At 37.3% G+C, this 14,954-nt stretch overlaps 1 protein-coding gene across 1 annotated transcript in view; it reads right to left on the reverse strand.

The window, feature by feature from the left end:
- The window catches only part of SPATA16 (spermatogenesis associated 16), a 182,005-nt gene that overhangs the window by 54,252 nt on the left and 112,799 nt on the right, over window positions 1-14,954 (reverse strand). The gene's annotated exons all lie outside the window — the stretch shown is intronic.

The raw sequence follows: 14,954 nt of genomic DNA on the forward strand, positions 1-14,954 counted from the left end.
CCAAGAGGGTTTGTTCTTCCTGGTAAATTTTTAAGAGCATTCAAGGTGCTCAGGAAAAATCTGGCACAAAGTATAATCCTCAAACATTTTCAACATAATGGGATTATGAATTTTTTCCTTATCTTTTCGTTGGAGGATTTGAACAAATTGTGACCTTTTAACTATGTATCTAGTAATGATGGCTCAGTAAATGGAAATCCTGTCAGTTCTAATTAAAAAAAATCTAATCTAATTATTATAAATTATTATCAAATTATTCCTTTAATACTCCCAATACCAGGGTTGATCATAATCGCAACAAATCACTTTACTTACAAGATTACATCTGGAAGGAACTTTGTGAATTTTCCAGCCCAATTCATTAAATATGAGATGAATTGTGATTTGGAGAGGCTTAAGTGACTTTTCTAAGGATTAAGAGCTTCTTATTTTATGGAATTTAGAATTTGGGTCTCATACTGAATATTCTACTTTGTCTAAAAATTATGATTTTTACCTCCTGGGTTTTACCCTCCTTTTAAAACCTTTCATAATAAATATAATTTTAAATTCTAAAATATTTAATTTACTTTAGTTTTATAGTGCATGCTGCCGGATTTTAGAACATATATGTATACATAACCTGGGCACATGGTTAAGCATTTTTCAGATTCCTGTGTAGAAAAGAATGGCTTTGTGGCTGAGACTGGGCCAATGGAATGTAGGTGGGAATGGTAGGTGCTCTTTTCAGGCCTAGCCTATGTGTCTGATCTTGCCTAGTATGACCCTTTATTTTCTTTCATTATCAGTTGTGGAAAAAAGGACTCCCAGGAGACAGAGAAAGATGGAGCTACAAGAAGAAACGAGTATGGGTTCCCACAGTGCTGACTTGAGGAGAACCAATCAAAAGCACCCACATTGGACTACATTGTAAGGGAGAAATTGACTTTTTTAAAAAAAAAAATTCTTGCCAAGGACACTTTTTTGATTGTTTTTAGAGAAAGAGGAAGGGAGAGGGAGAAACATCTAAGATTGTATGAATTTGCATACCAAGGTAAGCAAATTTTTTTATAAAGCTGTTTTGAATTCTCTGCTAGGCAACCTTTGCTGTTTAAAAACAATCATAATAAATATAATTTTAAATTCTGAAGTATTTAATTTACTTTAGTTTTGCAGTGTATGTGAATGCTATATATAGGTGTATTTGGAACATATATATTTAGGTACATATATCCATATAGTGTATGTGTGTGTACACCACTGTCCACTACCCAGTCTGGTCAGGGTTAGGGTTCAGATTTTGAGTATATATACAATGCTTCCATTAACTGAATAACTTCTGCATTTAATGTGTAACATTTACTCTATATTAATTTTTAATCATTTATATTTTGTAGCACAATTTTATTTCCACAATCTTCCAGCACAAGACTAAGCAGATTTAAAGTATTTTAAAATCACTCAACTTTATGATCAAGGAAGCTGAGAGTGGTGAGTTCTCGTGACATACCTGAGGTCTCAAAATCCAAGATGGAAGCAAGACAAGAACCCCTCTCCTAAACCAATGCTTTCTCTTACACTGAGCTGCTTTTTTCATCTTTCTCATTAGATTGTAAATCTAGGAGCGTAAGATAAGTATCATTTCCCTTTTTCTTTTTCTATGAGTATCTTAATCCTGTCTTCAAAGACAACAATTTAACTCTAACACTAACAGAGAAACAAAATGAATCGCATCACATCAAACCTAAATCAGGTCAAGATCATCTTCACAAATGAATCCTAACACAAACCAGAGTATTCATCCGTCACGTCACAGCTGTAGGTCACAATAAGACTGTTTTGTATTGGTCACTCATTAGATTTAGGATATCCTATCAATCAACTTGCCTGTCTCAAAGAGAAACATTTACAAAAATTAAATGAAAGGCTTCTTAATAGGAAAACTTAAATAATATGCTCAGGTTGGTCTAACTTACGTAGTTGCAAAGCACATATAATTTATAAATAGAATTTAAAGTACATTCTTTTTCTAAAGACCCCAAATAATTTTCTGCTTGCACATTAGAGAAACACCGGCTGGTAGAAACGAAAGAGTTACAAGTGTGGGTTTCAGCAGCCTCCAGGCTCGTTAGGATGCCACAGAGCTTTTATTCTTGATGACTTAAAAATGAATCACCAAAAAGTATCACAGGAATAAATAGCTACATTACTGTAATTATTTCATAAGCACAACTGGGTATTACTAATGAGTTGCAGGCTCTATGTTCGGTGGTAAATGTCAGCAGAGTTTGGGACCCTTTTTGTTGTGCATTCAACCCTATACTTTGTTTAGTTATATGAAGGTAGCGTGAAGGTAGGTATCCCTCTCCCTAACTCTATGTTGTTTTCTGATTGTGTTTCTTGACTTGTGATTTTAGATGGGGGTGTGGCTTGCTGGTGTACACAGCTGATTAATGGCAGCGTTCAGGAAAGAACCTGGTGACCTTGGTACCCAGACTCGTACTGCTTTTTCCACAAAGCATCTGTTTTATCTCTTTGCTACTATGCAAGACAACTTTGAATGGAAAAGTCAAGGAGGCTCTTGAGAAAGTGTATATTGTATATTGGAGAAAAAGTTAAAAGAATTTAAGGATGTTTAATTTGAAGACAAGATGTAAGTTGCAGGGGCTAATTTTCTGCCATTGGAAAGCAACCTGCCCTTGTACTCTGCCCATGTTAACCTCATTTAGTTCATTGACTAACCTGTAAAACTCACTTATTAATTAAATGAGTGGTCACTGTGCATTGGCTAAGTGCTGTAGATAAATTATTCTCTTTGTTAAGATAATACTAGAAAAACAAGCATTTTGTTATTCCATTTTACAGATGAGAAAAACTGAATTTTACAATAGTTCACATGGCTACTTTCTGACAGAGCTGGGATTCAAGTCAGTTCTATCTCAGTCGGAGCCTCGTACTCTGAGCTATTTATGTTGTTCAGATGCATAAATGAGGTCTACAGCCCTGTCCAGCACAAAGACAGGATTCTAAATACAAGAGGGCTCCTCTGTAAAGCCTTACCAGGCAGAAATAAAATCCTAGCAAGAGGAAGAAAGTTCTAAAGGAGCCTTCAATGAGGGAACAGTTCATCTTGGAAGCTTGCAGCGCTCTGGCCCTGATGGCACGAAGGCCAAGGAGGCATGATGGTCTGTCTGGGATCCAGCAAAAGGGACTCCTGTGCCACATAAAAAGTGTCTTTATAGTGCTAGTGTCTAGTACTCAAAGTTTGCCTTAGGTATATTCCTACCTCCTCTTAATTTCCTTTCTTCCTAAGCTTCCAGCTTTGCTTGGCAACCAGACACCTCTTCTTCATTCTTCTTTCTTTCATTAGACGGTGACTAATCTCTTCCAGGCTGTGACCCCTCTTGGGGGACTTTATATTTGGGAAGACAACAGACTGCAGGAAGATGACATGATGGGTGTCCTCCTATCTGTGACTTTCCATCATCCAAAGATATCTCAAGATGGGGATAGATGTATCGGGTGAGACATGAAATGAAGTGCTATCTTTAAGAGACCTACCGCTGTGTTTCCAAGTTATCTGTGTACAGTCTTCAGTTTTATCTCTGATTTGCATCTTATATATGAATGTTAGAACAGGCCAAACCCCACCTGGTGAAGAGAAGATAAAATGAAGACTTGTCATGCTTATTATCATGTTTTCCATCCCTTTAGGTTTGGGCCTGAAATAGCCCTCCCACGGTTTTCTAGAGGTTATTGTCCCTTGTAAGCTGTTGACTCCTGGTTTCGCTTGCACTATATAAAATAGCACCTATGCGTTCTTGGATAAAAATAGGTTAGCTCAATAGTTACTTTAAGATCCTGAGTTTCAGTTTTATATGAAAAGTCATTTTGAAACTCAGAGACACAGGTAGACAAATGTACGGTGGTTACCAGAGGAAAGGGATGGGGGGGCAGTGAATGGTAAAGGGGGGCAATTATCTGGTGAAAGATGATGATTTGACTTTGGGTGGTGGGCATGTAATGAGGTGCAGAGCAAGGGTCTCCTGAAAGTAGGAGAACAGCTTCCACAATCCTTGAGTGGGGGAAAGGAGAAGTGGCTCATATGGCATTTAAGATACATTGAACAACAATGGAGAGTTAGTGGCTGTGCCTTCCTGAAGGGAAGAAGGCTGCCACCCAGGGTGAACTGTGTACATAACTGAGAATATGCTCAGGGACTCATGGCATAGCCGGGAGAGCTCGTATGGCACCTGCAGAAGCGTCAGGAGGCGGATGCCCCCCCCAGATATCCATGCATTGCTGGGAACTTTTGCCATGACTAAAGATAGCTGCCAAAATAAGGTAAAAGTTATGGGGGAACTGGTAAAAATGGCAGACACTAACACATCATAGAAGGGGCTGAATATGAGATCATGCAGGAAGTTCCAGGCCGAGCATTTAAATGAAGCTGGGCAGAAAGAGAAGAGAGAGAGCCATGTGGTCTGGGGTAAGAGAGAGGAGGTCTGAAAGCCAGAAGTCTAGTGAGGCAGCAGAGCTGACAGAGCTGCAGGGGACCTGCCCAGCCACCCAGATTTGAGTTTGCTTGGAGAGTTTGGTGCCAAAGCTGATGGGGCTGTAAAGGGGACCTGCCTAGCCACCCAAATTTTTCAGAACACTGGGAGCTGAGCTGTGACTGGGAATGCTGAGCTGCAGACTTCTGCTTTTCTGAAAGATGGTTCCTCTGTCTGGCATATTCTGAAACTGGCCTGGTTTGGCAAAGGGAGGCAGGATTATGTGTTTTTAGATGTTTTCAGAGGGAGTGGGACTTAACGGCAGAAATCTGCCATTATTCTAAATCTGTATAAACTTTAAATAAACAACCTCTTTCCTTTTTCATCAAACTCTAGCATTGGGAGTCACGCTTCTTGGTGGCAGGCAATTGAAACACAGCTGTTCCAGAAGAGCCTTGGCGGGGTTCTGTAACAGGCACACAATACAATATACAACTCATGTATCGTGGTAATGTACACTTGAAACATATATTACCCTATTAATGAATGACACCTCAATAAGTTAAATAAAAAAGACTTTTTTCAAACAAAAAGAGATGAGCTAGAATTCTATGAAACCATGTAGTTCTTAATCTCCGTCGCCTAGCTGTGTTGTTAAAAAAAAATATTCAGAGAAGAAGTAAACCATGCCATATGTTAAAGGTTGATATTTAAAGTACAAAAGTCTCATTATTTGGAAGAGGGGAGGTTATGAAAAAAAAATGATTGAACCAGGAGTTACAGTACAGGTACAGAAAGCAGTCTTTAATAGTTAGTGAGGAAAATACAATCTTACGAGTTCAAGAAAAGAAGAGAATTTATTTTTAATTAGTGTGCAATACCATCAAAAGGATGGATGAATACAAACAAAAACATTAAAAGTTTTGAGCTTTATAGACTATCTTATACCTGAGTGAACACAGCTTTAAAAATTTCATGGAATAGTTGTTCCATATCTGCTAAAAAATGTGACCTCAATTTCTCTGGAAGTTTATAGATCAATAACGCATAAAAATCTATGGGAAATATAAGAGGTAACCATAGAACCCTTTAAATTTGATTTTAATCATAACGATTTTTGATTTTAAGATGCAAACAAAAAAAAAAAAAGAAGGAATCAACATGTTCACCAACTTAAAATGAAAGGAAAGCCTCTTTGAAAACAAAATAACCTCATGGCAACCTAGCAGAATAATCTGAGGACTCCTGGAAATCAAATAGCTATACCTAAATTTGTTCAAGTAAAAAAAAAAAAAAAAAGGCCCAAATTGCCTTCAATCTCTGAAACCCGTATCATTCTCAAACGAGAGAAAATGAAAAGGAATTTAGAGGTTGCTTTTATTCTCCCTTAACAACTGTCAGAAACCCAAAACTCTTCTTAGGAAGGGGCTGGGAGGAAAAGTTGACCTTTTTATGGTGTGGGTTTCCTCCATCACCTACTAATGTGACTGCAAAACCAAACGAGCACCATTTAAAATGTGAGTAAATATTTCTCAGGAGTGGTTCAGGATTAGTTTTCTTGCTTGATAGGATATCACCATTTTCGAAGGAGCTTAAATGATCACCCTGCCCATGAAGGCTAACATACAAGGGAAGGATGCTGCCTCCTGCAGGGCACATTTGAAGTACTGTCCCCAAATTCTTACATTATCTGGATACATATTGTCTTAGTAGGAGGCAAAGCCTTTTATTTCTGTGACAATTGGGGCTTCAAAGTCAGGCAACCTCTGAAAAGTTGGCATTCTATTTAAAATTCACATGGGAATGAAGTAATTAAACGTTGGACTCATTTTTGAAAGAAGGCTTTGGCTCTTGGCACACATGCACCTGTGGGGCTGGGGAGGAAGACAGTGTGGGGAGAAGGGAGGGACAGGTAGGTCTGGTAAAAAGCAACCTCACCTACTAGACAGTCTAGGAAAATCAATGTCACCAAACACATACAACAGTACTAAAATGTATGAGTTTAATATGTGTAGGGTTCAGGTTCCTGCCTCTTCCTTTCTGCCTTGCTAATGCCTGGGACATTCACAGGACATCAATAGACGAACTGCACAAAACTATACAAACAGAAAATACTGTCACGGTCACCATCTCCTTCACAGGATCACTCAACCTTGGATCAAATATTTGCCTCAATTACACCTTTCATTTAAAGCTGAACCTCCCTTACTGGCATACTACCTCAAATAGCATCAAAGCAAAATGAAACACAGGCAACATTTTACAATGCTGGTAACCATGGAAACATATTATTAAAGAATATATAAACAGGAATGAATAATTAGATGAGAAATTCATTTCTACATTTATCTTTTTTCCAAGACCTAGGAAAAGCAGCTCTCTTTTACCTCTCATCTCAATTTGGACACTTCTTTAGTCTGCCTTTTAACTAAAAAAACATGGCAATTTATAAAATGAGAATTTTAATATTGCTTAGCTTAATGAATGATCTCTTCGTAAGCAAGTGACTAAAAAATCTTTCAATGACTGTTGTTGTCTAGATGTAACCCTGAAGGCAGGAAAAGCTCCTGAAGCAGCCAGGGAATTTGCTTTGGGGATGGGAGGTGTGCAGGGAGACCTGACTTACATCACGGTGAGAGGGGATAACAGTTGTTTACCTTTAAAAATAGGAAGCGCAGGTTGCCTGGAAAGACTTCGCGGATAATCTGGGGTTTATGTACTATCTCACTTGCATTGTCAGGTCGGCAGCATCACTTGTACGGGTCATCTGATATTCTACCTTTGCAATGAAGGAAGCCCTAGATAAACTTCACGGTATGCTAAGTTGATCATTAACATTAAAACAAATGGTAAATGGCCCTAGAGACCATCTAGCCCCAGACTGTGCATCAGAGTCATCTAGTGGGGGAGAAGTAGACAGATACAGTTTGCAGGACTCCATCCAATTCTGGAAATCTAATATTTTAAACATTCTCCCAAGTGACTATGATACAGTTGGTCACTAGACCAGTGTTTGAAAACCACAAGCTGAGGCTGACTTTCTCATCATACCAAAGCAGAAACAAAAGTCTAAAGCTGTTGTAGATTGAGTTGCTGGACTCAATTTCCCCTTCCTATAGCAATATCATATCCATACCATTGACATGGCTTTGCACAGCTAAGCAGATGAATGTTACCCCTTGTCCTTGGGCTTAGTCACATGGCTTGCTTTGGCCCATGGGTTGTTAGCAAGCATGGTATGAGCAGATGTCTGAAATGTGCTTATATGAATTTGCTTTCTCTCTTAGACTCCTGAGTATTTTCCACAAGATAAACAGACATTAGGTAGCCTCTGGCCATAAGATGAGGAGAGGCACATGGATCACAGCTGGGTCTCTTGGCAGCTTGGAGCTAAGCCTAGCCAAGCCAAGACAAGACCAGCCTAGGTTGGTCAAGTCCAAGACAACCAACTTGCTTATTATCACAAGTCACTGAGTTTCAGAATGATTTGTTACACAGCGTTATTGTAGCAGTAGCTGACTAAAACAGAAATGAAGTCTTACCCCAAATTCAATTCTAGCATAGGAATTAGAAGTTGCATCTTGAGAATCTCAAGCCTGACCTCTTCCTACAGTTCATATTTCTTTTCCTTCCTTTGCTTCACAGATTTAAGCACAGGTATCAATAAGCACAGATAATATATAACAATAAGCACAGATGAACCCATCAGGTTCATCTGTTCAACCTACATTCTTTAGGTTTGACAACATTCTGTCACTGTTCCTCATTACAGCTTGTGTGCATTCTATCACCTTTTATCATCAGAATTTATCTTTTCTTTCATTTTGTTCCTTCAGGATTCTGTTTTCATGTTTCCAAAGAGACTAAGAAGTCTCAAACAAGCTAATTCCCACAATTTAGTTCAGAATTCTCCCACTGATGAGTTAAAAGCTTCCAGACAAAATTCTTTTGCATATGACCTGAAGGTGACAAGAGACACAATGCCAAATGATGGGAATGTAAGCATGATACATACAATTGCTAGGGCAAAGGTTTTTAGGTGAGCAGTTTGATGTTTCTCAAATCATCTCTAATCTAAATACTATGGGGGGGCAAAAAGTAGGTTTACAGTTGTTTCTATGGAAAATAATACAATGATTAATAAATAATAATACAAGAATAAACTGTTTTACTTACTCACAATTATAAACCTACTTTTGTCCCACACTGTGTAATGCTTGGTTGTTTTTAGACACTCCTTGTCCAAATATTTTATAAACTCTCTGCCTGACAAGGCCAAATAAATAAATATACTTTAAACATAAGCCTTTAAGAGAAATGGCTAATATAGTATTTCTATTTTGTTCCTTCATTGGCAAAATTTTTCATGTAGAAGCAAATCTTTAGAGAGAACACATTTTTCTTCTCCAGAATATGTAGGTGTTTTCTTTAAGTTAATAAACATTTTTTTCTCTTTATTTGACCTTATTTTGCCTCTAATTTTATGTGGAAGATTTTATTTTTATTCCGAGGTTGAAATATTGTGAACGTTTACCATGTACAAGACTAATATTGGACTATTTTCCAATATCAAGAAGAAAAAAAGAACTGAAGTAAAAAATCAGTCTAAATTATTAGTATAAGTGATCAATTCACATTCATTGTCCAGTTATACTACATCATTCTCTGATTGGTACAGAGAAATCCATTTGCTTGCTGTTGCCTTAATCACCATGTTTGAACAAAGCTAATAGCTAAGTCCTTAGGAATTGCATGGTGGCACCGGTGAGCACAGAAACCAATGGGACAAAAGACTCTTGGAAATCTGCAACCTTCTCTAAATATTCTGATGAATCCCATACTCAACTAAAGCACAAAAGTTGTCCATGATTTTGAACTTAACACACACACACACACAGAAATACTTGATGAATTAATATAAGCACTGAATTCTAAAATTGCAAACAAAGTAACTATTTCAAAATACTCTCAACATTATTGGTTAGAGCTTCATGTCAAACCAATATTTAAATTAGATGATTGAGTCATTTAACAGATATGTATTGAACTCCTTTTTCCAGTTCACTTTGATGATACTGTTGAAGAAAAACAGATTAAGAAGTGGTGTCTAATTTAAGTACCAGTTGTTTTTCTTGGTAAATATTTTGTGTCAGAATATATGTTTCTTGAAAACAGGATGATGTTTATTTTATTCACTGATGTATTTCCAACACATAGCACAGTGCCTAACATATCATCACTAATAAGTGCTCACTAAATATTTGCTGAGTGAGTATGGTAACAAATGCAATTTGAGAGTAAAGAAAAAAGGTGTCCACAAATTTAAGAGGCATCTGGAGACACTGGATGGGCAAGGTTTCAAGCTTGAATGACCACAGTGCAGTTTAAGGAGGCACTATATGACACTAACATTCTGGGTGTTATTTTTTGCCTTGAGTGCTAAAAGCAGTAAATGTCACCTGCTAGTCCCAAAACCAAAAAGAAAAAGGGCTGTTTCAAAGAGAATGAGCAGTGCAAGAATCTTAACCTGTGGCTGCGAACTGCTGAAAGTCAAGGAAGGGCTTTAGAAGACCAGAGATGGCACCATCTTCCTCAAGGAAGTGGCTGTGGAAAATCATGTTTCTCAGTTGCAGCCAGCTCCTGATTTTGTCCTTTGTGAATAATTACACCAAAGAAGTATTCCTTTTCGGTGGGCCCTTTTGGAAACCATTTATACCATTGACATCTTTAAGATGGTGAACATTTCAGTGCCAAGTACAACTTGAATTGGATGGAAAGTCTTGGTATTTTCTGCACAGATGGACAACCTGTGAAGCTGGCACCACCTCAGCCTTTGCTATTTCACTAAGGAAAGATGCTCCACATGTCACGCTTTCTACATGGGCCTGTGTTGGTGTCAACAACCCTTCCAACAATTCCCAAAGAGGTCTTTCTACTGCTGTTAAAGTCTTTGACTTCCTTAGAGCCAAGAACTCAAATCAGTGCCTCTTCAGTAGATCTTTGTCAAGATACAGGATCACACACAACAAGTTTTTTTCCTAGTGAAGACATTGGTTGGCAAACCAAAGAAGAAATTTAGAAGTAATTTGGTTTGGTTAATTCTTTAAATTTTTTTAAGAGAAAGGAAAACTTATTTTAGGATAAATTTATAGTGAGCTCATTCCAGTAATACTTTTATTTTTTTAATGGCTGATATCTTAGATAAATGAGACAAATCTTTTGATTGAAATACTGAATTCACTACTAGAGATGCTGCTGAAAAACTATGAGCTTTTTTTGGTGAAGCTGTCACATCAAAGGAAGTAGGTGGAGTCAAATAACAATATGGACTTTCTAATACTAAGTGTGAGAACAACTAAGTCTTGAGTTTCTTGGTACAAAAATCTACAGATGCTTGGCAAACACCTTATCTGTTATAAAGGTCACTTTTTGTTTAGATGGCTTTAACATTGAAACATATTGCTGACATAGACAACCTTGCTGATACAGACCTAGCAAAAAATCACTTCATTGACTTGAGGACAAAGGAAATAATGTAATGTGAATTTTGGTGTTTTTTGATCCATGCCTACCCGTAGGAGATACTGTGAGCTATAAGAGCCCTGACTCCACTTGCTATTCAAGACTTTGAGATCAGGGTTTCTAGCTCTATTGCCTTTAAAATGAAGTGCTGACATTGGTAAGATGACAAATATAATATTTCAATTTCTTATTCCAGAAAACCTGCACAACCTCACAAGAACGAGAAAGCCAGAATAATGTGTAAATGCTGCTTTGGTATTCTATGTGTAGGAGATCAATTTTCAATGCAATGAGATAAAGGGTAAGCACATTTTTCTCTTGTATGTGTTTATAAGTATTGTTTCTAGGTGGATGCCTATGAATTGAATCAGATTCTCAGAGAGGTTTCTGACTCAAAAAACAAACAAACAAAAAAAAAGAAAAAAATAAACAAAACAGTTAAGGTGGAGAGTGAGCTTATTAGGTAGTTTGCCTGTTTACTGGGGTTCCTCTGCACTTGTTTCATAGGAGTTCGGCAACAAATTTAGCTGTTATTGCCTTTCCTCACTCTGCTTTGCTGTGTGGTGCAGACCAGAGTTGTTCCTGATACTCACATTGCAGGGGATTAAGCTACGCAAGAGATAATCCAAGTGGCCGAGAGCATGGCTGAGTGTGAAGGTGGGAAAACAAAAAAGAGAAAGAGGTGTGATAGAAGAAGTCTTGTTTGTTTCCTGATGCTACTACATCTAGCCCTGGATCTAAGGGGCAAGGGGCCTGGGAGGGGGATTAGAGTTTACTATAAAGTTCTGCTTGGAATAATATTATTACTTTAGGTGCAATATATAAATACATAATGGTCACTGCTTCAATATAGCTAATTCTTAGCTTGACTAGGGCTTTCTATTTTGCAAATTAGCTCAGAATTGTGATGAGGTCTCATGGTGTTTGAGAATAGGAGGGTGGCAGGTATCAGAAGATGGGAATCGGGTTGCAGAAGCACGCATACAAGCGACATCTCGTGACACATGATTTCCAATCCTTTCTAGCTCTGACAAGGTGCCACTATTATAGAATAACATGTGCAAAAACTTTTATTCGAAGTGATATATCCCAGTGTGAGCTGTCATAGAGTGTAGAACTTTATGTCTTTTTTTCTTGCTGGATTGATATGAAAAATATTCTTACTACACTTGAAAGGTGTTCTTGAGCTCACCAAAGCAAGGGTTTGCTCTTTTGCGTATAAAGTTTGTAAGTCAGTAGTCTGTCTATGAGAGTAAGTGTAGGCTTGCTCTCAATTTTTTACATTCTGAAATTTTCCATTTCCTGTGTAAAACTTCTAAAAAGAATAACTGACCAGAGTGATAGGGATTTTATGTGCTTGAAAAGAAGCTATACAGCAACTCCTCCACTAACAAAGGGAGTGAAAATAACCCCTGTCTTTATTCAGCTTTAATGAATGTTTATGAGTGTACGTGCAAATACAATTCCTAGCCTGTGATATTTGGGGCATTCTTAACCCAGTGATCCCTCTTTTGGGAATATACCTTAAGAATCCCAAAACACTAATTGGAAAGAATATATGCACTCCTATGTTTATAGCAGTGTTATTTACAATAGTTAAGATCTGGAAACAGCCCAAGTGTCTATCAGTAGGTAAGTGGATAAAAAGCTGTGGTACATTTACACAATAGAATACTGCATGGCTATAAAAAAGAAGGAACTCTTACCTTTTGTGATAGCATGAATGGACCTGGAGATTATTATGCTAAGTTGAATACGCCAGTCAGAGAAAGAAAAGTACCATATAATTTTGCTTATATGTGGAATCTAATGAACAAAATAAACTGACAAAAAAATACAGAACCAGAGGTATGGATACATGGAACCGACTGACAGACATCAGAGGGTAGAGGCATGGGGGGGGGGTACTGGATAAAAGGAGGTGAAGAGATTTACCAAAGAACATATAAGCATAACCCATGGATACAGACAACACTGTGGCAAAGGCCCAGGGCAGGGGCAGGGGCTGGGTAATTGTGGGCAAAGAGAGGGGAAAATGGGGGGCATCTGTAATAGTGTTAGCAATAAATACATACACATACATACATACATACAAACATACATACAACAGTGTGGTTGCACAGTGGCTGGGCATCCTTGTCTTCAAAGTTGGCATGTACTGAGTGCTCTTAGGCAACATCCCAAACCCCCTTTTTATTTAGAACAAAACAAGGTTTGGGGGAAGATGTAGATGTTAGAATTAAGGTGAAGGAAAAGCTGGCTAGCAGGGGGAAAACTAGCTGGTGAGACAATGGCGTGTGGTGAGGCCAGGGTGAGTTAGAGGGGTTTAGTGTATAGAATTTATCTACAGGATACAATTTCTAAGTGTTACTTTTTTTCTTAAACTTTGTGATGTCATGTTTGGTTGTATCTAAACATGTGAGATTTTTAGTGCTAAAATGAGCATAATTATAGACCTTCTCAAACACTTAAGGCTGGTCATCTCTTATTTTACAGTTGAAGCACCTGTAGGAACTAACTTGCCTCAGGTTAGAGAATTCATGTAGAGCTTGGACTGAATCAGACTTGATGTCCAGACAAGGGATCACAAAGAGAGATATATTTTTCTTATCTTTTCTTAATGCAGAATGGTGAAATAATAGTATTTGTTTCATTCTTTTTTTTTATTTAGCAAAGATTCATGTATGTATTGGTAAGTACAGTTTATTTTCCTAGTTTGAGGTAAATAGTGAAATTAATGCTCTTTGAAAGGTAAAGGAAACAAAAAATTTTTAACCAGTTTCAAGCTCTTGACCTGTTTTAGATTGAACCAACATTGGACCTTTTTTTTTTTCCCCCTAGTCCAGTGTAGAAAACACAATAGGTACCCAATATAATGTTTGTTTAATGAATGAACAAACTAAAATAAACATTTATTTGGGACCTAATATATGCCAGGCCTTCCAATTATTATCTCATCTCAAGATTCAACTCCTTTCCTACCTCTCTCTAGAAGCCAATTGTATATACTTAAAAGTCAACTTTAAAAAATAGTTACAGGTCTCAATTATAAGTAAGACTAATTTAAATTATTATTTTTTGTAGTAGGTAAACCTAATACTTTACTGTCTGCTGAAGATAACATATGATAGAAATACAGAAAACTAGAGGCCAACACACAATACTGAAAATGTAGGAAAAATCAGGAAGTGTTAGAAGACTATTGATGATTATTTCTCACTTCTATATGAATGTTTTAGCAGATTTTACTCTAGTTGATTCCAAAGTTTCATATTCAATTACATTAGACGATCTTTAAATACAAAGGAGGAACAACCTCACATAGTTTGGAGGGCAGAAGATATGAAGGAGGGAGATGGCTTTTGTAGTTGATTTTCAACTATTTGAAAAAAAATTATTTGGAAATAGCTTTCCATTTTGTCAGTGTGGCCCCACTGGGAAGAACCTGATAGTTTTCTGGTAGTGGAAATCCACTTTAAGGGAGGAAAGCAGTTTAATAATTTACAAATTAGATGTGACTGGGCGATAAATGAGATCTTCATTTTGGATACATTTCAACAGAAAGTCATTGAGAATTTGTGGAGGGGGAATAGGACAAAAATAAACTTGTCTGTTGTGACGAAGAGTGACCTCATACATTCTTAATTCTCCTACAATTCTAAGAAATTATGACTCTTCTTAATATCTAATTGACCTTCCATATGATTTCTTGCTGCCATTTTGAATAATAATATCTGTAGTTTGGTTAAGTGTTCCAAATCCTAAATGTCACTCAACAAATACAACCAATTTATGCATTTTCCTTTATTATTTTTATCCTCACCTAAGGATTTTCCTTTCATTGCTTTTTAGAGCTAGAGAAGAAGTGAGAGGGAAAAACATCGATGCAAGAGAGGAGCATTAATTGGTTGCCTCATGCATGAACTCTGACTGAGAATCATGTGCACCCAGACCGGGGAT

This window comes from Pteronotus mesoamericanus, unplaced genomic scaffold (genome assembly GCF_021234165.1).
Source record: "Pteronotus mesoamericanus isolate MK-2021 breed Mesoamerican mustached bat unplaced genomic scaffold, CSHL_Meso_final contig_116, whole genome shotgun sequence".
Classification (NCBI taxonomy): Eukaryota; Metazoa; Chordata; class Mammalia; order Chiroptera; family Mormoopidae; genus Pteronotus; species Pteronotus mesoamericanus.